This window comes from Bombina bombina, chromosome 5 (genome assembly GCF_027579735.1).
Source record: "Bombina bombina isolate aBomBom1 chromosome 5, aBomBom1.pri, whole genome shotgun sequence".
NCBI classification, from domain to species: Eukaryota; Metazoa; Chordata; class Amphibia; order Anura; family Bombinatoridae; genus Bombina; species Bombina bombina.
In genome coordinates, this window is record NC_069503.1 from 981,629,724 (window position 1) to 981,654,268 (window position 24,545).

Below are 24,545 nucleotides of genomic sequence, written 5' to 3' on the forward strand. Positions count from 1 at the left end.
CTCTTGGTATTTGTTGAATGCTAAACCTAGGAAGGCTCATATGCTAATATGTAAGCCCTCGAAGGCCGCCTCTTATATTAGTGCATTTTTACAGTTTTTCACAGCTAGACAGCGCTAGTTCAAGTGTGCCATTTAGATAACATTGTGCTCATTCCTGTGGACTTATCTAGGAGTCAGCATTGATTGGCTAAAATGCAAGTATGTCAAAAAGTACTGAAATAAGGGGGCAGTCTTCAGAGGATTAGATACAAGGTAATTACAGAAGTATATTAATATAACTGTGTTGGTTATGCAAATCTGAGGAATAGATAAAAAAACAAATTTAAGCTTACTTGATAAATTTATTTATTTCCGGATACGGTGAGTCCACTGAATCATCAATTACTGTTGGGAATATCACTCCTGGTCAGCAGGAGGAGGCAAAGAGCACCACAGCAAAGCTGTTAAATGTCACCTCCCTTCCCACAATCCCCAGTCATTCGACCAAAGAAAAATGGAGAAAAACACAATTTATGCTTACCTGATAAATTTATTTCTCTTGTGGTGTATCCAGTCCACGGATCATCCATCACTTGTGGGATATTCTCATTCCCAACAGGAAGTTGCAAGAGGACACCCACAGCAGAGTTGTAATATAGCTCCTCCCCTAACTGTCATAGCCAGTCATTCGACCGAAAACAAGCCGAGAAAGGAGGAACCATAGGGTGTAGTGGTTACTGTAGTTTAAATTTAATAATTACCTGCCTTAAAATGACAGGGCGGGCCGTGGACTGGATACACCACAAGAGAAATAAATTTATCAGGTAAGCATAAATTGTGTCTTCTCTTGTAAGGTGTATCCAGTCCACGGATCATCCATTACTTGTGGGATACCAATACCAAAGCTAAAGTACACGGATGAAGGGAGGGACAAGGCAGGAACTTAAATGGAAGGAACCACTGCCTGTAAAACCTTTCTCCCAAATATAGCCTCCGAAGAAGCAAAAGTATAAAATTTGTAAAATTTTGAAAAAGTATGAAGCGAAGACCAAGTCGCCACCTTGCAAATCTGTTCAACAGAAGCCTCATTTTTAAAGGCCCAAGTGGAAGCCACAGCTCTAGTGGAATGAGCGGATTAAGCTTCTTAGCCAAAAAGAAAAAGAGGTTGCCAAAGCCTTTTGACCTCTCCTCTGTCCAGAGTAGACAACAAACAAAGCAGATGTTTGACGAAAATCTTTAGTAGCTTGTAAGTAAAACTTTAAAGCACAGACCACGTCCAGATTGTGTAACACAAGGATGGTACCACAATCTCTTGATTGATATTCTTGTTAGATACCACCTTAGGTAAGAACCCAGGTTTGGTACGCAGGACTACCTTCTCAGTATGAAAAATCAGATAAGGAGAATCACATTGTAAGGCAGATAGCTCAGAGACTCTACGAGCCGAGGAAATAGCTACCAAAAAAAAAAAAAAAAAAAAAAAAGAACTTTCCAAGATAAAAGTTTGATATCTATGGAATGAAGAGGTTCAAACGGAACTCCTTGAAGAACCTTAAGAACCAAGTTTAAGCTCCATGGTGGAGCAACAGGTTTAAACACAGGCTTGATTCAAACTAAAGCCTGACAAAATGCCTGAACGTCTGGAACATCTGCCAGACGCTAGTGCAAAAGAATAGACAGAGCAAAAATCTGTCCCTTTAAGAAACTAGCTGACAATCCTTTTTCCAAACCTTCTTGGGGAAAAGATAAAATCCTAGGAATCCTGACCTTACTCCATGAGTAACCCTTGGATTCACACCAATAAAGATATCTACGCCATACCTTATGGTAAATTTTCCTGGTGACAGGCTTTCGTGCCTGTATTAAGGTATCAATAACTGACTCGGAGAAGCCACGCTTTGATAAAATCAAGCATTCAATCTCCAGGCAGTCAGCCTCAGAGAAATTAGATTTGGATGGTTGAAAGGACCCTGAAGTAGAAGGTCCTGTCTCAGAGGCAGAGACCATGGTGGAAAGGATGACACGTCCACTAGATCTACATACCAGGTCCTGCGTGGCCACGCAGGTGCTATCAGAATCACTGATGCTCTCTCCTGCTTGATCTTGGCAATCAGTCGAGGGAGCAGAGGAAACGGTGGAAACACATAAGCCAGGTTGAAAGACCAGGGCGCTGCTAGAGTATCTATCAGTGTCGCCTTGGGATCCCTGGACCTGGATCCGTAACACGGAAGCTTGGCGTTCTGGCGAGACGCCATGAGATCCAGTTCTGGTTTGCCCCAACGGAGAATCAGTTGTGCAAATACCTCCGGATGGAGTTCCCACTCTCCCGGATGAAAAGTCTGACGACTTAGAAAATCCGCCTCCCAGTGCTCTACACCTGGGATATGGATAGCTGATAGGTGGCAAGAGTGAATCTCTGCCCAGTGAATTATTTTTGAAACTTCTAACATCTCTATGGAACTTTTTGTTCCCCCTCGATGGTTGATGTAAGCTACAGTCGTGATGTTGACCGACTGAAATCTGATGTACCTCAGAGTTGCTAACTGAGGCCAAACCTGAAGAGCCTTGAATATCGCTCTTAGTTCCAGAATATTTATTGGAAGGAGAGACTCCTCCTGAGTCCACGATCCCGGAGCCTTCAGGGAGTTCCAGACTGCACCCCAACATAGAAGGCTGGCATTTGTTGTTACAATAGTCCAATCTGGCCTGCGAAGGTCATACCTTTGGACAGATGGACCCGAGATAGCCACCAGGGAAGAGGATCCCTGGTCTCTTGGTCCAGATTCAGTTGAGGGGCCAAATCTGTGTAATCCCCGCTCCACTGACTGAACCTGCATAGTTGCAGCGGTCTGAGATGTAAGCGTGCAAACGGCACTATGTCCATTGCCGCTACCATTAAGCCGATTACTTCCATACACTGAGCCACCAAAGGGCGCGGAATGGAATGAAGAACCCGACAGGAATTTAGAAGCTTTGATAACCTGGACTCCGTCAAGGTAAATTTTAATTTCTACAGAATCTATCAGAGTCCCTAGAAAGGAAACTCTTGTGAGTGGGGATAGAGAACACTTTTCCTCGTTCACTTTCCACCCATGCGACCTCAGAAATGGCAGTACTACGTCCGTATGAGACTTGGCAATTTGGAAGTTTGACGCCTGTATCAGGATGTTGTCTAAATAAGGGGCTACTGCTATGCCCTGCGGCCTTAGGACCGCCAAAAGCGACCCTAGAACCTTTGTAAAAATTCTTGGGGCTGTAGCTAATCCAAAGGGAAGAGCTACAACTGGTAATGCCTGTCTTGAAAGGCAAACCTGAGAAACCGATGATGATTTTTGTGTATCGGAATGTGAAGATAAGCATCCTTTAGATCCACTGTAGTCATATATTGACCCTCCTGGATCAGTGGTAGGATGGTACGAATAGTTTCCATCTTGAACGACGGAACTTTGAGGAATTTGTTTAAGATCTTTAGATCCAAAATCGGTCTGAAGGTTCCCTCTTTTTTGGGAACCACAAACAGATTTGAGTAAAAACCCTGTTCCTGTTCCTCCTTTGGAACTGGATGGATCACTCCCATAACTAGGAGGTCTCGTACACAGTGTAAGAATGCCTCACTCTTTATCTGGTTTGCAGATAATTGTGAAAGGTGAAATCTCCCTTTTGGGGGGGAAGCTTTGAAGTCCAGAAGATATCCCTGGGATATAATTTCCAATGCCCAGGGATCCTGAACATCTCTTGCCCACGCCTGGGCGAAGAGTGAAAGTCTGCCCCCTACTAGATCCGTTACTGGATAGGGGGTCGTTCCTTCATGCTGTCTTAAGAGGCAGCAGCAGGCTTTTTGACCTGCTTACCTTTTTTCCAGGTCTGGTTTGGTCTCCAGACCGTCTTGGATTGAGCAAAAGTTCCCTCTTGTTTATTATTAGAGGAAGTTGATGCCGCACCTGCCTTGAAGTTTCGAAAGGCACGAAAATTAGACTGTTTGGCCCTAGATTTGGACCTGTCCTGAGGAAGGGCACAACCTTTTCCTCCCGTGATATCAGCAATAATCTCCTTCAAACCAGGCCCGAATAGGGTCTGCCCCTTGAAGGGAATGTTAAGTAGCTTAGATTTTAAAGTCACGTCAGCTGACCATGATTTAAGCCATAGCGCTCTGCGCGCCTGTATAGCAAAACCAGAATTCTTAGCCGTTAGTTTATTCAAATGAACAATGGCATCAGAAATAAAATAATTGGCTAGCTTAAGTGCTCTAAGTTTGCCAAGTATGTCATCCAATGGAGTCTCTACCTGTAAAGCCTCTTCCAGAGACTCAAACCAGTACGCCGCAGCAGCAGTGACAGGGGCAATGCATGCAATGGGCTGTAGGATAAAACCTTGTTGAATAAATATTTTCTTAAGGTAACCTTCTAATTTTTTATCCATTGGCTCTAAAAAAGCACAACTGTCCTCGACAGGGATAGTAGTACGCTTTGCTAGAGTAGAAACTGCTCCCTCCACCTTAGGGACTGTCTGCCATAAGTCCCGTGTGGTGGCGTCTATTGGAAAACATTTTTCTAAAAATAGGAGGGGAAGAGAACGGCACACCTGGTCTATCCCATTCCTTATTAATAATTTCTGTAAACCTTTTAGGTATTGGAAAAACATCAGTACACACCGGCACTGCAAAGAATTTATCCAGTCTACAAAATTTCTCTGGCACTGCAATGGTATCACAGTCATTCAGAGCAGCTAAAACCTCCCTAAGTAACACACGGAGGTGATCAAGCTTAAATTTAAATGTAGAAATATTAGAATCAGGTATCTTTCCTGAGTCATTAACATCACCCACTGACTGAAGCTCTCCTTCCTCAGATTCTGCATATCAGACATGGTTCTTAAAGCGTCAGTATGCTCTGCATTTTGTCTCACCCCAGAGCTATCTCGCTAACCTCTAAGTTCAGGTAGTCTGGCTAATACCGCTGACAGTGTATTATCCATGACTGCCGCCATGTCTTGTAAAGTAAACGCTATGGGCGCCCAAGATGTACTTGGCGCCATTTGAGCGTGAGTCCCTTGGGCGGGAGTCAAAGGGTCTGACACGTGGGGAGAGTTAGTCGGCATAACTTTCCCCTTGTCAGATTCCTCTGGTGATAATTTTTTTAAAAACAGAATATGATCTTTATTGCATAAAATGAAATCAGTACATTTGGTACACATTCTAAGAGGGGGTTCCACCATGGCTTTTAAACATAATGAACAAGGAGTTTCTTCTATGTCAGACATGTTTATACAGACTAGCAATGAGACTAGCAAGCTTGGAAAACACTTTAAATCAAGTTAACAAGCAAATATAAAAAACGGTACTGTGCCTTTAAGAAAAACAAATTTTGTCAGAACTTGAAAAACAGTGAAAAAATGCAGTAAATCAAACGAAATTTTTACAGTGTATGTAATAGGCTAGCAGAGCATTGCATCCACTTGCAAATGGATGATTAACCCCTTAGTTCAAAAAACGGATCAAAAAAACGAAAGACATTTTTTTTTTTTAACAGTCACAACCAACTGCCACAGCAAGCTGTGGTCCTACCTTCCCCAATAAACGACTTTGGAAAGCCTTTGAGCCCTTTAGAGATGTCCTATAGCATACAGGGGACTCCTGAGGGAAGCTGGATGTCACAGTTTGTAATTTTAACTGTACCAACTGTACTTTTATACTATAACAGTGGAAAGCCTCAGTAAAACTGTTTCTAGTCAAAATTTAAGCCAGCCATGTGGAAAAAACTAGGCCCCAATAAAGTTTTATCACCAATGCATATATAAAAATGATTAAACATGCCAGCAAACGTTTATATTGCAATATCATAAGGGTATTACCCCTGGGAGTAAGCATGATACCAGTCGTTATTAAATCACTGTATTCAGGCTTAACTTACATTAATCCGGTATCAGCAGCATTTTCTAGTGTTTTCCATCTCTAGAAAAAATTATAACTGCACATACCTGATAGCAGAATAAACTGCACGCCATTCTCTCGCTGAAGTTACCTCATCTGTGTAATCCCCTCCGACATATGTGAGAATAGCAATGGATCTTAGTTACAACCTGCTAAGATCATAGAAACCTCAGGCAGATTCTTCTTCTATTTACTGCCTGAGATAAAATAGCACAACTCCGGTACTATTTAAAAATAACAAACTTTTGATTGAAGAAAATAAACTAACTATATTTAACCACTCTCTCCTACAACATCCTAGCTTGTTGAGAGTTGCAAGAGAATGACTGGCTATGACAGTTAGGGGAGGAGCTATATTACAGCTCTGCTGTGGGTGTCCTCTTGCAACTTCCTGTTGGGAATGAGAATATCCCACAAGTAATGGATGATCCGTGGACTGGATACACCTTACAAGAGAAAACATAATTTATGCTTACCTGATAAATTTATTTCTCTTGTAGTGTATCCAGTCCACGGATCATCCATTACTTATGGGATATTCTCCTTCCCAACAGGAAGTTGCAAGAGGATCACCCACAGCAGAGCTGCTATATAGCTCCTCCCCTAACTGTCATATCCAGTCATTCGACCGAAAACAAACAGAGAAAGGAGAAACCATAGGGTGCAGTGGTGACTGTAGTTTAATTAAAATTTAGACCTGCCTTAAAAGGACAGGGCGGGCCGTGGACTGGATACACTACAAGAGAAATAAATTTATCAGGTAAGCATAAATTATGTTTTCTCTTGTTAAGTTTATCCAGTCCACGGATCATCCATTACTTATGGGATACCAATACCAAAGCTAAAGTACACGGATGATGGGAGGGACAAGGCAGGATTAAGCGGAAGGAACCACTGCCTGAAGAACCTCTCCCCCAAAAACAGCCTCCGAAGAAGCAAAAGTATCAAATTTGTAAAATTTGTAAAAAGTGTGAAGCGAAGACCAAGTCGCGGCCTTGCAAATCTGTTCAACAGAGGCCTCATTTTTAAAGGCCCAGGTGGAAGCCACAGCTCTAGTAGAATGAGCTGTAATCCTTTCAGAGGGCTGCTGTCCAGCAGTCTCATAGGCTAGGCGTATTATGCTCCGAAGCCAAAAGGAAACAGAGGTTGCCGAAGCTTTTTTGACCTCTCCTCTGTCCAGAGTAAACGACAAACAGGGTAGATGTTTGACGAAAATCTTTAGTAGCTTGTAAGTAAAACTTCAAGGCACGGACTACGTCCAGATTATGTCAAAGACATTCCTTCTTTGAAGAAGGATTAGGACACAATGATGGAACAACAATCTCTTGATTGATATTCTTGTTAGAAACCACCTTAGGTAAAAACCCAGGTTTGGTACGGAGGACTACCTTATCTGCATGAAAAATCAGATAAGGAGAATCACATTGTAAGGCAGATAGCTCAGAGACTCTCCGAGCCGAGGAAATAGCCATCAAAAACAGAACTTTCCAAGATAAAAGTTTAATATCAATGGAATGAAGGGGTTCCAACGGAACTCCTTTTAGAACTTTAAGAACCAAGTTTAAGCTCCACGGGGGAGCAACAGGTTTAAACACAGGCTTAATTCAAACCAAAGCCTGGCAAAATGCCTGGACGTCTGGAACCTCTGCCAGACGCTTGTGCAAACGGATAGACAGAGCAGAAATCTGTCCCTTTAAGGAACTAGCTGATAATCCTTTGTCCAAGCCCTCTTGGAGAAAAGACAATATTCTAGGAATCCTAACCTTACTCCATGAGTAATTCTTGGATTCACACCAATAAAGATATTTACTCCATATCTTGTGGTAGATTTTCCTGGTAACAGGCTTTCGTGCCTGTACTAAAGTATCAATGACTGACTCGGAGAAGCCACGCTTTGATAGAATCAATCGTTCAATCTCCATGCAGTCAGTCTCAGAGAAATTAGATTTGGATGATTGAAAGGACCTTGTATCAGAAGGTCCTGTCTTAGAGGCAGAGTCCATGGTGGAAAGGATGACATGTCCACTAGGTCTGCATACCAAGTCCTGCGTGGCCACGCAGGTGCTATCAGAATCACTGATGCTCTCTCCTGTTTGATTTTGGCAATCAGTCGAGGGAGCAGAGGAAACGGTGGAAACACATAAGCCAGGTTGAAGAACCAAGGCGCTGCTAGAGCATCTATCAGCGTCGCTTCTGGGTCCCTGGACCTGGATCCGTAACAAGGAAGCTTGGCGTTCTGGCGAGACGTCATGAGATCCAACTCTGGTTTGCCCCAACGATGAATCAACTGAGCAAACACCTCCGGATGGAGTTTCCACTCCCCCGGATGGAAAGTCTGACGACTTAGAAAATCCGCCTCCCAGTTCTCCACGCCTGGGATATGGATTGCTGACAGGTGGCAAGAGTGGTACTCTGCCCAGCGAATTATATTTGAGACTTCTAACATCGCTAGGGAACTCCTGGTTCCCCCTTGATGGTTGATGTAAGCCACAGTCGTGATGTTGTCCGACTGAAATCTGATGAACCTCAGTGTTGCTAACTGAGGCCAAGCCAGAAGAGCATTGAATATCGCTCTTAACTCCAGAATATTTATTGGAAGGAGTTTCACCTCCTGAGTCCACGATCCCTGTGCCTTCAGGGAATTCCAGACTGCACCCCAACCTAGAAGGCTGGCATCTGTTGTTACAATTGTCCAATCTGGCCTGCGAAAGGTCATACCCTTGGACAGGTGTACCCGAGACAACCACCAGAGAAGAGAATCTCTGGTCTCTTGATAAACATTTTCTTAAGGTAACCCTCCAATTTTTTATCCATTGGATCTGAAAAAGCACAACTGTCCTCAACCGGGATAGTAGTAAGCTTTGCTAAAGTAGAAACTGCTCCCTCCACCTTAGGGACCGTCTGCCATAAGTCCCGTGTAGTGGCGTCTATTGGAAACATTTTTCTAAATATAGGAGGTGGGGAAAAAGGCACACCCGGTCTATCCCACTCCTTGCTAATAATTTCTGTAAGCCTTTTAGGTATAGGAAAAACATCAGTACACACCGGTACCGCATAGTATTTATCCAGCCTACACAATTTATCTGGTACTGCAACTGTGTTACAGTCATTCAGAGCAGCTAATACCTCCCCAAGCAACACACGGAGGTTCTCAAGCTTAAATTTAAAATTAGAAATCTCTGAATCAGGATTCCCCGAATCAGAGATGTCACCCACAGACTGAAGCTCTCCGTCCTCATGATCTGCATATTGTGACGCAGTATCAGACATGGCCCTTACAGCATCTGCACGCTCTGTATTTCTCCTAACCCCAGAGCAATCACGCTTGCCTCTTAATTCAGGCAACCTGGATAATACCTCTGACAGGGTATTATTCATGATTGCAGCCATGTCCTGCAAGGTAATCGCTATGGGCGTCCCTGATGTAATGGGCACCATATTAGCTTGCATCCCCTGAGCGGGAGGTGAAGGGTCTGACACGTGGGGAGAGTTAGTCGGCATAACTTCCCCCTCCTCAGAATCTTCTGGTGATATTTCTTTTATAGTTAAAGACTGATCTTTACTGTTTAAGGTGAAATCAATAAATTTAGTACACATTCTCCTATGGGGCTCCACCATGGCTTTCAAACATAATGAACAAGTAGTTTCCTCTGTGTCAGACATGTTTAAACAGACTAGCAATGAGACTAGCAAGCTTGGAAAACACTTTAAACAAGTTTACAAGCAATATAAAAAAACGTTACTGCACCTTTAAGAAACACAAATTTTGTCCAAATTTGAAATAACAGTGAAAAAAGGCAGTTACACTAACAGAATTTTTACAGTGTATGTAACAAGTTAGCAGAGCATTGCACCCACTTGCAAATGGATGATTAACCCCTTAATACCCAAAAAATAATAAAAGACAAAAAGGTTTTTTTTCTTTTTTTTTTTTCAAACAGTCACAACAACTGCCACAGCTCTACTGTGGCTTTTTACCTCCCTCAAAAACGACTTTGAAGCCTTTTGAGCCCTCCAGAGATGTCCTGGATCATGCAGGAAGAAGCTGGATGTCTGTGTCTGTAATTTTTGCTGTGCAAAAAAATGGCAAAATAGGCCCCTCCCACTCATATTACAACAGTGGGAAGCCTAAGGAAACTGTTTCTAGGCCAAATTCAAGCCAGCCATGTGGAAAAAAACTAGGCCCCAATAAGTTTTATCACCAAATACATCTAAAAACGATTAAACATGCCAGCAAACGTTTTAGATTACATTTTTATAAGAGTATGCATCTCTATTAATAAGCCTGATAGCAGTAGCTATCACTGCATTTAAGGCTTTACTTACATTAGTTCGGTATCAGCAGCATTTTCTAGCAAATGCCATCCCTAGAAAAATATTAACTGCACATACCTTATTGCAGGAAAACCTGCACGCCATTCCCTCTCTGAAGTTACCTCACTCCTCAGAATATGTGAGAACAGCAAAGGATCTTAGTTACTTCTGCTAAGATCATAGAAAACGCAGGCAGATTCTTCTTCTAAATATTGCCTGAGATAAACAGTACACTCCGGCACCATTTAAAAATAACAAACTTTTGATTGAAGAATAAACTAAGTATAAAACACCACACTCCTCTTACGACCTCCATCTTGGTTGAGGCTTGCAAGAGAATGACTGGATATGACAGTTAGGGGAGGAGCTATATAGCAGCTCTGCTGTGGGTGATCCTCTTGCAACTTCCTGTTGGGAAGGAGAATATCCCATAAGTAATGGATGATCCGTGGACTGGATACACTTAACAAGAGAAAAGAAAATAACACAAGGTGTAGAGGTGCCTGAGGTTAAAGTTAAAAAATAACTGTCTTAAAATAAAGGGCAGGCCGTGGACTCACCGTATATGGAAAGAAAGAAATTTATCAGGCAAGCATAAATTGTGTTTTCTTTCCTAAGATACGGTGAGTCCACTGAATCATCAATTACTGTTGGGAACCAATACCCAAGCTAGAGGACACAGATGATTAGGGAGGGACAAGACAGGTAACCTAAACAGAAGGCACCACCGCTTGAAGAACCTTTCTCCCAAAAGAACCTCAGCTGAGGCAAAATAATCAAATTTGTAAAATTTGGACAGGGTATGCAGAGAAGACCATGTTGCAGCCTTGCAAATCCGTTCCACAGAATTTTCATTCTTTTAAACCCAAGAAGAAGCGACAACCTTAGCGGAATGAGCTGTAATTCTCTCAGGAGACTGCTGCCCAGCAGTCTCATAAGCAAAACTAATTATACTTCTCAACCAGAGAGAAAGAGAAGCAGCAGAAGCCTTCTGACCTTTACGTTTCCCATGAAACAAACAGGGTAAACAAGCTTTGAGACTGATGAAAAATCTTTGTAGCCTGTAAATCAATGCCCTGACCCCATCCAAATTATTCAATAGTCTTTCCTTAGAAGAGTGAGGCTTAGGATTTAAAGAAGGAACAACAATCTCCTGATTAATGTTTTCCGATGAAACTACCTTTTGGCAAAAACCCAAACACATATGTAACACAGTCTTATCCTGATGGAATACCAAATAATGCGGATCACAAGACAAGCCAAAAACTCTGAAACCCTACAAGCTGAAGAAATTGCCAACAGGTCTTTCCAAAATAGCAACTTGATGTCCAAGGAATGCATTGGTTAAAAGGGAGGACATTTTAGGACCAAATTAAGACTCCATAAAGAGAAACCGGCCTGATTATAGGTCTGATTCTGACCAGAGCCGGAACAAATGACTGAATTTTAGGAATATGGTTTAACCTCCTGTGAGTAAAACTGAAAGTGCAGAAATCTGGCCTTTGATAGAACTGGCCCTTATCAAGACCTTCCTGAAGAAACTGAAAAATACACGGAATTCTCACAGAATGCCAAGAATAGCCCTATAACCACTATAGATATACCTTCCATACCTTATGATAATTTTTTCTCGTTACGGGTTTGCAAGCCTGTATAAATGTCTTAATCACAGAATCAGAAAAGCTTCTCTGAGAAATAAACAATAAGTCTGTAGGACAGAGGCTAAGCAAGCGTTGCAAAGCTGCGCTGGTGGACAGATTGTGACCAATTTACAAATTAAACATTTGTCTACAGGAATAATTTTCACACCCTGGGGTTGAACCTTGGACCTCAGCTTCCTGTGCTGTTGCTTTTGCTATGTGCTATCCTTGCAACTGAATTGTAGTTTGTTCCTTTTGCCTAGTTAGCTTTTTGTTTTCCTGCACTTTGGCTCTATCTGCCTGCAGCTGCTGGTAATTGGCAATTACTCTCTGCCTATATAAACCCAGCTCTTCCAGCAGTCATTGACTGTTTATTGAGTTTTTACTCAGGGTGTGCTGTTTATTGCTATGTTGGATTGCTCACTGTTACAGACTTGGATTTGGATTCTGGACTTTGCCTTTTTCTCTGTCCTTTGGTACTTCGTTGGATCTGCTGTTTTCTTTGATCTTGGAACTGGACTTTGACTACGCTTTGCTTTAACCCCTTGTACCTAGCTGGATTGTTTGCCTTACTGTTGCTGACCTGGATTGTCTTTGACTACGCTTAACTCTGATCCCTAGCGACTGTTTCCAGTACTACCGGATTGTATCCTTTTGCAGTACTAGTTTACCTTGCTCAGTATCTCCAGATTGATCTAGTACTGTACAGTTCAGACTGCATCCAGAGCTTCAGGCTGGTTAGTATTCCTATCTCCACCTTAATCTCTGGGTTACTCCGTACCCTACCTAAACTTCATGTAGGTATCGTATTTTACTGCCTGTCCCTCCATCTGACACTGAGGCAGGCGTGAAAATAATAAAGTCTGAGTAACGACTCTTATATAAAATCAAATCAGTGGCTGCAGCCTCAGCTTGCTCCATATTGTAGACCAAATTGACAGATTACCCCTTTACAAAGGGTTAACAAAATAATGAAAAGGGAAAAAGTTTATTAGGACTCTTAGGAGCTTCCTTCAACCTATGAGCAAACTTTAGAAACGGCCCCCTGGGGATATAAACTTTAACCTGCCACTATAAAAAAGCCCAAAGTTCCCAAAAATTATAAATATATTTACTTAGTCATCAAATATATTTATTCATATGTGCAAAATATTCCCGCCTTGCTCCGGTATAGGGATCTTACCCCCTCTTGAGACCCAACAGTGTTCTGATGCACAAGTGTTGCCTATAAAACTATGCTTCCGGCCTTTGGCTAAACACAGTGAGAGAGGAAGTGGGGAGCACGCCAAAACTCTCACCTGTGGCGGGAAAAAAATGTTAACTAGTCCCCACAGTGCTCCGGTCGCATTGCACATTCCGGAGCACTAAGGTACCGGAGACTGACAAGGTAGAGGTGATTTAATGGGTCAGAACCCTAAAAGTTAACCAAAGAAAATAATTGTTTAAACATCAGATCAGCACATCACATCTAGCCCCCCAGTAATACAGAGGGACCCCAGCAAATAAAGTGGGCAAAAAAAACCTACTTCATCCCCCGATGTACACAAACCTTTGAAAAGACTAAAAAATCCTGAAAAAGTTGCTCTATTGAGGGGTTTGTTGAAGCCCAATAGAGCTACTAAGTACCCATCCTAGAGGTCTTAGGGGTCTATGGGTTTAGGTACTTACTCAATCTTCAGACCTTTCCCCTGCACTGCATTGAATTAAGAGTCCAACTTGCAGTGAAGATCTGTCCTGTGCTTTAACTGACAGTGTAAGACCTTGATGGGAGAGTACATACACATGACCAGACAGGAGGAGGGAAAGACACTTCCTGTGACACCCGTTGCCGGCTTGGGTCTAAGACTCCAGAGATAGAATTACATTGCACTAACAGTACTCTCCTGGATCCCTCTCTTCCAGGAGCTATCCATTGAGGGAAAACTTGAATGAAGATAAACATAATAATTCCAACATCACACATAACAAACACCTTTATCCATCTCCTCTCCTTGATGAGGCAGAGAACTACTAGGAGGGAAGGGAAAGTGGAAGGGATACTTAAAGTTCTGGTGTAGGGTGTCTTTGGCTCCTCCTGGTGGCCAGGTGATGTAATTCCCAAGAGTAAGGTCTTGTGGTGTGCTGGATTTTAGCCAACACTGTGCATTATTTTGTAATAAAGTTTGTTCATAGCATGTTTGTTTGAATAAAACCTGCTATGAAAAGGTTTGATTAAAGACTATGCCACCAGTTAGTAATACATTATTTTAGAAAGACATTTATACTTACTATATAAGAAAGGTAATCCTGTACATAAAGGATTTTTATGATCTTTCATATGCTTAAGAGTTATCCTGCAATATTCAAATATATGTCTTAATAAAGTTCTTCTACAATACATAAGATTTATAAATATGTTTAGTGGAATTAAAATACTAACAAATGATGTTATATTGTTTTCTGTACTAAAACTAAGATGGAGGTTTATTCAACCTTGTATTAGAAAATCCTAAAATGGACGCTTATTGCAATAATTAAAGTGCGTATGTCTAAACTTGTATAACAAATTTTCAAGGCTACATTGTTGATGTACAAAATGTTTATGCTAGAAAGGGTGATAAGATGTGTCGCCATCTGATAAGGCACTATAAAAACACCTCATTGTAAACAATGGACAGGTAGTTTTAGAGTGTCTATAAGATAAGGTGTTTGGTTGCAGAGAAGTCATTTCGAGCGGTATGTAAACCAATTGTTAAGATAAGCAAGCTTAAAATTAATTCAATTTAACGCTGTGTGTCAATAATGGATTTAAAATTAATTTCATTTTTTATTACTTCTGTAAGGTAATGTTTCTGCATAATAAAAATTTATTTTAAAACAATATTTCTCTCTCAATACCATTTCTTATTTCATTATAATATATAATTGTACTCAAAAACTTTCTTTAAATGTTATACCAGTGAAACATGTCTCATTTCTTATAAAGGTTAGTGCTTGGAAATCATTTTTTCAACATAACTGTGCTTTAAGACTTTATGAGTGAAAGAGGTGTGAACCACTACAGTGGACTTTCACAACCATTAGAAATAAAAATCATTAACTTTTTAACAAACTTTGGATTTCTCACTGAAAATATAAACATACCGCGTGTGATCATGATAATAATGACATACATGACTTTGCCAATGGTTTCTGGTAATTAGAAGTCTGCTAATTGCAGCTGCGAACAACACTTATGAAATTCCTGGCAGTAAAGGAGTTAATTAGGTAGCTGGTAAGGGAAATAGTATAGTAATGTAGGTATTACCCTCCTGCCTGACACCTCCCACCTTCCTCCCAAACAGCTCTCTTCCCCCACACACCCAAACTCATCCCAACCATCTTAGGTACTGGCAAGACAGTTTGCCAGTATGCAGTTTAGGATTTATTATTATCATTACCATCATCATCATTATTTTTCTGCAGTGTAGTGATTCTTCCTCAACCCTCCCACCTCCCTGATCCCTCCCAAACAGCTCTCAAACCCTCATCCTTCCCACTAAAGGTGTAAATCTTTAGGACTGAAATCTGTCTGGCTGTTCCCAAATGATTTTTTTTATTATTATATATTTTGTATTTATTTATCTATTTTATATTTTTTCCTGTAGTGTAGTGGTTCCCCCCCTCCCCACAACCGTTATTCAGGGGGCCCCACGCCTTCATCCCAAACTTTTTTTCTGTAGTGTAGTGCCCCATCCCTCCTTCTACAAAACATTTTTCTGCAATGTAGAGCCCTCAACTCCCTACCTATTATTGTGTGTACGAGTGTGTGTGAAAAGAAAGTACAATGCAAATGTTTGTTATTAGAACAACATAAAATAACACAAAGAGCATGTAAAATTTAACATACATGATATAACTCAGAAATACATTTAGATATATGCCAAAACAGATTATTAATACCACACCAAAGATTTCAGTGTTGACAATGCACAAAAAAAAAATAAAAAAAAATGTGGTGGTAATATTGAGTCAAAAAAGGAAATTTATGCTTACCTGGATACACTACAAGAGAAATAAATTTATCAGGTAAGCATAAATTATGTTTTCTCTTGTAAGGTGTATCCAGTCCACGGGTTCATCCATTACTTGTGGGATATTCTCCTTCCCAACAGGAAGCTGCAAGAGGACACCCACAGCAGAGCTGTCTATATAGCTCCTCCCCTAACTGCCACCCCCAGTCATTCTCTTGCAGCTCTCGACAAGAAAGGAAGTATCAAGAGAGATGTGGTGACTTAGTGTAGTTTTTACCTTCAATCAAAAGTTTACGGTACCGGCGTTGTACTGTTTTTACTCTCAGGCAGAAATTGGAAGAAGACTTCTGCCTGGAGGTTTGATGATCTTAGCGGTTTGTAACTAAGGTCCATTGCTGTTCTCACACATAACTGAAGAGTATGGAAAGAAAACTTCAGTTGGGGGGACGGTCTGCAGATTGCCTGCTTTGAGGTATGTTCAGTATATTTTTTTCTAGAGAGATGATAAGGTCTAGAAAATTCTGACAGTTGCCTGGTATATTTAAGGTAAGCCTGATACAGTGATTTAACAACAACAACTGGGATCATGCTTGCAAAAAGGGATAATATTCATGTAAATAACTATATTACTTAGTGTAAAAAACGTTTGCATGATTTATAAATAAAAACGTTTTTTTCTCTCAGGGTGATAAATCTTTATTTGGGGCCTAATTTCCACATGGCTTGTTAGATTACTCCTAGGAGTACTTTTTTAAGGCCCTCTGACTTTGAGTGCATGGTAGGGAGGGGCCTATTTTCGTTTTCAGTCTGAGACATCCAGCTTCCCTGAAGGAGTCCTCTGGCTTATAGCACCGCTATAGAGGGTTTTGTTCCTGCAAAAATCGGTTTTAAGGGCAGGTAGGAGCCACAGCAAAGCTGTGGCAGTGTGTTTGACTGTTTGTTAACAGATTTAATGTTTTTCTAATTCGTTTTTGGGCCTGAGGGGTTAATCATCCATTTGCAAGTGGGTGCAATGCTGCTTTAGTCCCTTATACACACTGTAAAAATTTCGTAGAGTTTACTACTTTTTTTCACTGTTTTGCAGTTTATGTGGTAGTTTTTTCTCTTAAAGGCACAGTACCGGTTTTTATTATTGCTTTTTTCACATTTATTAAAGTCTTTTCCAAGTTTGCTGGTCTCATTACTAGTCTGTTAAACATGTCTGAACTCCTTGTTCATTATGTTTAGAAGCCATTGTGGAACCCCCTCTTAGAATGTGTACCAAATGCACTGACCTTTCTATAAGTTATAAAGACCATATTATGGCTTTTAAAGATTTATCACCTGAGGTTTCTGAGACTGACAAAAGGGAGGTTATGCCATCTAGCTCTCCCCACCTGTCAGAACCTATAACTCCTGCTCAAGGGACGCCAAGTACATCTAGCGTGTCTAATGCATTTACTTTACAAGACATGGCGGCAGTTATGAATCATACCCTCACAGAGGTATTGTCCAAACTGCCAGGGTTACAAGGAAAGTGAGACAGCTCTGGGGCTAGAACAAATACAAAGCTCTCTGACGCTTTAGTAGCTATGTCTGATATACCCTCACAATGTGCAGAAGCCGAAGCAGGAGAGCTTCTATCTGTGGGTGACATTTCTGATTCAGGGAAGGCGTTTCTTCAGTCTGACTCTGAAATGACAGCGTTTACATTTAAGCTTGAACACCTCCGCGTGTTGCTCAGGGAGGTTTTAGCGACTCTGGATGACTGACACCATTGTAGTCCCAGAGAAATTGTGTAAAATGGACAAATACTTTGCAGTGCCTGTTTACACTGATGTTTTTCCAATCCCTAAGAGGTTTTCAGAAATGATTACTTAGGAATGGGATAGACCAGGTGTGCCGTTCTCTCCCCCTCCTGCTTTTAAGAAAATGTTTCCTATAGATGCCGCTACACGGGACTTGTGGCAGACGGTCCCTAAGGTGGAGGGAGAAGTCTCTACCCTAGCTAAGCGTACAACTATTCCTGTCGAGGACAGTTGTGCTTTCCTAGATCCTATGGATATGAAATTAGAGGGTTTCCTTAAGAAAATCTTTATACAACAAGGTTTTATTCTCCAGCCTCTTGCATGCATTGACCCAGTCACTGCTGCAGCGGCTTTCTGGTTCGAGTCTCTGGAGGAGGCTTTACAGGTAGAGACCCCGTTGGATAATATCCTTGACAGGCTTAAAGCTCTTAAGTTAGCCAATTCATTTATTTCTGACACCGTTTTTCATTTAACCAAGCTAACGGCTAAAAATTCAGGTTTTGCCATTTAGGCATGTAGGGCGCTATGGCTTAAATCCTGGTCAGCTGATGTCACTTCAAAGTCTAAACTTCTCAATATCCCCTTCAAAGGGCAGACCCTATTTGGGCCTGGACTGAAGGAGATCATTTCTGTTATTACTGAAGGAAAAGGCCACGCCCTTCTCCAGGATAGGTCCAACAAGTTAAGGACCAAACAGACTAATTTTCATTCCTTTCGAAACTTCAAGAGTGGCGCAGCTTCATCTTCCTCTTCTACAAGAGGGAAATTTTGCCCAGTCCAAGCGAATCTGGAGACCTAACCAGGCTTGGAACAAGGGGAAACAGGCCAAAAAGCCTGCTGCTGCCTCTAAGACAGCATGAAGGAGTAGCCCCCGATCCGGGACCGGATCTAATGGGGGGCAGACTTTCTCTCTTCACTCAGGCTTGGGCAAGAGACGTCCAGGATCCCCTGGCTCTGGAGATTATTTCCCAGGGATATCTTCTGGATTTCAAAGCTTCATCTCCAACGGGGAGATTTCATCTATCACAATTATCTGCAAACCAGATAAAGAGAGAGGCATTCTTACATTGCGTTCAAGACCTACTAGTTATGCGAGTGATCCACCCAGTTCCAAAGGAGGAACAGGGGCAGGGCTTCTATTCAAATCTGTTTATAGTTCCCAAGAAAGAGGGAACTTTCAGACCAATCTTGGATCTCAAGATCCTAAACAAATTTCTCAGGGTCCCATCCTTCAAGATGGAGACTATTTGAACCATCCTACCTATGATCCAGGAGGGTCAATATATGACTACTGTGGATTTAAAGGATGCTGATCTATATATTCCGATACACAGGGATCATCATCAGTTTCTCAGGTTCGCCTTCCTAGACAGGCATTACCAGTTTGTAGCTCTTCCCTTTGGGTTAGCCACGGCACCAAGAATCTTTACGAAGGTTCTAGGGTCCCTTCTGGCGGTTCTAAGACCGAGGGGTATAGCAGTAGCCCCTTACCTAGACGACATCCTGATACAGGCGTCAACTTTTCAAATCGCAAGGTCCCATACGGACATTGTTCTGGCATTCCTAAGGTCTCACGGGTGGAAGGTGAACGAAGGAAAGAGTTCTCTCTCACCTCTCACAAGAGTTTCCTTCCTAGGAACTCTGATAGATTCAGTAGAAATGAAGATTTATCTGACAGAGGTCAGGTTGTCAAAATTTCTAACTTCCTGCCGTGCTCTTTATTCCATTTCTCGTCCGTCAGTGGCTCAGTGTATGGAGGTAATCGGATTAATGGTAGTGGCAATGGACATAGTTCCGTTTGCCCGCCTACATCTCAGACCACTGCAACTTTGCATGCTCAATCAGTGGAATGGGGATTACACAGATTTGTCCCCTCTACTAAATCTGGATCAAGAGACCAGGGATTCTCTTCTCTGGTGGCTATCCCGGGTCCGTCTGTCCAAGGGAATGAGTTTCCGCAGGCCAGAATGGACTATAGTAATGCCAGATGCCAGCCTTCTGGGCTGGGGTGCAGTCTGGAACTCCCTGAAGGCTCAGGGTTCGTGGTCTCAGGAGGATGCCCTCCTTCCGATAAACATTATGGAACTAAGAGCGATATTCAATGCTCTTCAGGCTTGGCCTCAGCTAGCTGCGGTCAGGTTCATCAGATTTCAGTCGGACAACATCACGACTGTAGCCTATATCAACGTTGGAGGTTTTAAAGATAATTCTATGGGCAGAGGTTCACTCTTGCCATCTCTCAGCTATCCATATCCCAGGAGTAGAGAACTGGGAGGCGGATTTTCTAAGTCGGCAGACTTTTCATCCGGGGGAGTGGGAGCTCCATCCGGAGGTATTTGCCCAGTTGATCCAACTTTGGGGCAAACCAGAACTGGATCTCATGGCATCTCGTCAGAACGCCAAGCTTCCTTGTTACGGGTCCAGGTCCAGGGATCCCAATGCAGCGCTGATAGATGCTCTAGCAGCGCCCTGGTCCTTCAGCCTGGCTTATGTGTTTCCACCGTTTCCTCTGCTCCCTCGTCTGATTGCCAAGATTAAGCAGGAGAGAGCTTCAGTGATCTTGATAGCCCCTGCGTGGCCACGCAGGACTTGGTATGCAGATCTGGTAGACATGTCATCCTTTCCACCATGGACTCTGCCGCTAAGGCAGGACCTTCTACTTCAAGGTCCCTTCAAACATCCAAATCTAATTTCTCTACGTCTGACTGCTTGGAGATTGAACGCTTGATTCTATCAAAGCGTGGTTTTTCCGAATCGGTCATTGATACCTTATTTCAGGCTCGAAAGCCTGTCACCAGGAAAATCTATCATAAGATATGGTGTAAATATCTTCATTGGTGTGAATCCAAGGGTTACTCATGGAGTAAGGTCAGGATTCCTAGGATATTATCTTTTCTCCAAGAAGGATTGGAGAAGGGTTTGTCAGCTAGTTCCTTAAAGGGACAGATTTCTGCTCTGCCTATTCTTTTGCACAAACGTCTGGCTGAGGTTCCAGACGTTCAGGCGTTTTGTCAGGCTTTAGTTAGGATCAAGCCTGTGTTTAAACCTGTTGCTCCGCCATGGAGTTTAAATTTAGTTCTTAAAGTTCTTCAAGGGGTTCCGTTTGAACCTTTGCATTCCATAGATATTAAGCTTTTATCTTGGAAAGTTTTGTTTTTAGTAGCTATCTCCTCGGCTCAAAGAGTTTCGGAGTTATCTGCTTTACAATGTGATTCTCCTTATCTGATTTCCATGCAGATAAGGTAGTGTTACGTACCAAACCTGGGTTTCTTCCTAAGGTGGTATCTAATAAGAATATCAATCAGGAGATTGTTGTTCCTTCACTATGTCCTAATCCTTCTTCAAAGAAGGAACGTCTATTACACAATCTTGATGTGGTTCGTGCTTTAAAGTTTTATTTACAAGCTACGAAGGATTTTCGTCAAACATCTGCTTTGCTTGTTGTCTACTCTGGACAGAGGAGAGGCCAAAAGGCTTCGACAACTTCTCTTTCTTTTTTGGCTAAGAAGTATAATACACTTAGCTTATGAGACTGCTGGCCAGCAGCCTCCTGAAAGAATTACAGCTCATTCCACTAGAGCAGTAGCTTCCACATGGGCTTTTAAACATGAGGGCTCTGTTGAACAGATTTGTAAGGCGGCGACTTGGTCTTCGCTTCATACCTTTTCTAAATTCTATAAATTTGATACTTTTGCTTCTTCGGAGGCTATTTTTGGGAGAAAGGTCTTACAAGCAGTGGTGCCTTCCGTTTAAGTTCCTGCCTTGTCCCTCCCTTCATCCGTGTCCTAAAGCTTTGGTATTGGTATCCCACAAGTAATGGATGAACCCGTGGACTGGATACACCTTTACAAGAGAAAACAAAATTTATGCTTACCTGATAAATTTATTTCTCTTGTGGTGTATCCAGTCCACGGCCCGCCCTGTCATTTTAAGGCAGGTGTTTTTTATTTTTAAACTACAGTCACCACTGCACCCTATAGTTTCTCCTTTTTTTCTTGCTTGTCTTCGGTCGAATGACTGGTGGTGGCAGTTAGGGGAGGAGCTATATAGACAGCTCTGCTGTGGGTGTCCTCTTGCAGCTTCCTGTTGGGAAGGAGAATATCCCACAAGTAATGGATGAACCCGTGGACTGGATACACCACAAGAGAAATAAATTTATCAGGTAAGCATAAATTTTGTTTCTTCTACGATACGACAAGTCCACGGATTTCATCCTTACTTGTGGGATATTATCCTCCTCCGGCAAAGAGCACCACAGCAGAGCTGTATATATAGCTCCTCCCTTCCCCTCCACCTCCAGCCATTCGACCGAAGGTTATAGGAAGAGAAAGGAAAAGCTAAAAGGTGCAGAGGTGACTGAAGTAGTAAATAATAACAAAAAAAATATAATCTGTAAAATTGACAGGGAGAGCCGTGGACTTGTCGTATCGTAGAATAAATCAATTTATCAGGTAAGCATACATTTCCTTTTCTTCTACAAGATACGACGAGTCCACGGATTTCATCCTTACTTGTGGGATACAATACCAAAGCTACAGGACACGGTTGAAAGGGAGGGACAAGACAGAGACCTAAACGGAAGGCACCACTGCTTGAAGAACTTTTCTCCCAAAAATAGCCTCAGAAGAAGCAAAAGTATCAAATTTCTAAAATTTGGAAAAAGTATGAAGGGACGACCAAGTCGCAGCCTTACAAATCTGTTCAACAGATGCATCATTTTTAAAAGCCCATGTGGAAGCCACAGCCCTAGTAGAATAAGCCGTAATTCTTTCAGGAGGCTGCTGTTCAGCAGTCTCATTGGCCAGGTGAATGATACTTCTCAGCCAAAAAGAAAGAGAGAGGTAGCCATAGCTTTCTGACCGCTACGCTTTCCAGAATAAACAATGAATAATGAAGATGATTAACGGAAATCCTTAGTTGCCTGTAAATAGAACTTTAAGGCACGGACCACGTCCAAGTTATGTAACTGACGCTCCTTCTTAGAAGAAGGATTAGGACACAATGAAGGAACAACAATTTCCTGATTAATATTCTTATTAGAAACAACCTTAGGAAGAAATCCAGGTTTGGTACGTAAAACCACCTTATCAGAATGAAAAATGAGATAAGGCGAATCACACTGTAACGCTGAAAGCTCAGAAACTCTTCGAGCAGAAGAAATAGCAACCAAAAACAGAACTTTCCAAGATAACAATTTAATATCTATGGAATGCATAGGTTCAAACGGAACCCCTTGAAGAACACGAAGAACTAAATTCAAACTCCAGTGAGGAGTAATTGGTCTAAATACAGGCTTAATTCTAGATAGAGCCTGACAAAAAGACTGAACATCTGGCACACATCTGCCAAACGTTTGTGAAACAAAATTGACAAAACAGAAATTTGTCCCTTTAAGGAACTTTCTGATAACCCTTTCTCCAATCCTTCTTGGAGAAAAGACAGAATCCTAACTTTACTCCATGAGTAACCCTTGGATTCACACCAATAAAGATATTTACACCATATCTTATGATAGATTTTTCTAGTGACAGGCTTTCTAGCCTGTATCAAAGTACTACAAATTAGATTTGGATGTAGGAAAGGACCTTGAATGAGAAGGTCCTGTGTCAAAGGAAGTTTCCACGGTGGCAGAGAGGACATGTCCACTAGATCCGCATACCAAGTGCTGCGTGGCCACGCAGGCGCTATCAGGATTACTGAAGCTCTCTCCTGTTTGATTCGTGCAATTACACGTGGAAGGAGAGGAAACGGTGGAAACACATAAGCCAGGCTGAACAACCAAGGCACTGTCAAGGCATCTTATCAGTTCGGCCTGAGGATCCCTCGACCTGGATCCGTATCTTGGCATTCTGTCGAGATGCCATCAGATCCAATTCCGGTCTGCCCCATCGGTGAATCAATGAGGCAAATACCTCCGGGTGGAGTTCCCACTCCCCCGGATGAAAGGTCTGTCAACTTAGAAAATTTGCTTCCCAGTTCTGTACTCCTGGGATGTAGATTGCTGACAGATAACAAGAGTGGGCCTCCACCCATCGGATTATCTTGGATACTTCTCTCATCACTAAGGAACTCCTTGTTCCCCCCTGATGATTGATATAAGCCACAGTCGTGATGTTGTCCGACTGGAATCTGATGAATTTGGCCGAAGCCAACTGAGGCCATGCCTGAAGCGCATTGAAAATTGCTCTCAGTTCCAGAATATTGATTGGAAGTAGAGACTCAACCTGAGTCCAAACACCCTGAGCCTTCAGGGAATTCCAAACTGCACCCCAGCACAGAAGGCTGGCGTCCGTTGTCACTATCACCCACGAGGGTCTGCGGAAACAAGTCCCCTGGGACAGATGATCCTGTGACAACCACCAAAGAAGAGAGTCTCTGGTTTCTTGATCTAGATTTATCTGAGTCGATAAATCTGCATAATCCCCATTCCACTGTCCGAGCATGCACAGGTGCAGCGGTCTGAGATGAAAGCGAGCAAACAAAATGATGTCCATTGCTGCTACCATTAATCCAATTACCTCCATACACTGAGCCACTGATGGCCAAGGAATGGACTGAAGTGCTCGGCAAGTATTTAGAATCTTTGACTTTCTGACCTCCGTCAGAAATATTTTCATGGCTACCGAGTCTATCAGAGTTCCAAAGAAAGGAACCTTTGTCTATGGAACTAGTGAACTTTTCTCTGTGTTCACCTTCCAACCGTGAGTTCTCAGGAAAGACAACACTGTGTCCGTGTGAGATTTTATCAATTGATACGTTGACGCCTGGATCAGAATATCGTCCAGATAAGGCGCCACTGCTATGCCTCGCAGTCTGAGAACCGCTAGAAGAGACCCTAGAACCTTTGTGAAGATTCTGGGTGCTGTGGCCAACCCGAAGGGAAGAGCCATGAACTGATAATGTT

At 42.2% G+C, this 24,545-nt stretch overlaps 1 protein-coding gene across 1 annotated transcript in view; it reads right to left on the minus strand.

Moving 5' to 3' along the window:
• TRIQK (triple QxxK/R motif containing) overlaps positions 1-24,545 on the minus strand; it is a 410,206-nt gene that overhangs the window by 138,208 nt on the left and 247,453 nt on the right. The window lies entirely within an intron of this gene.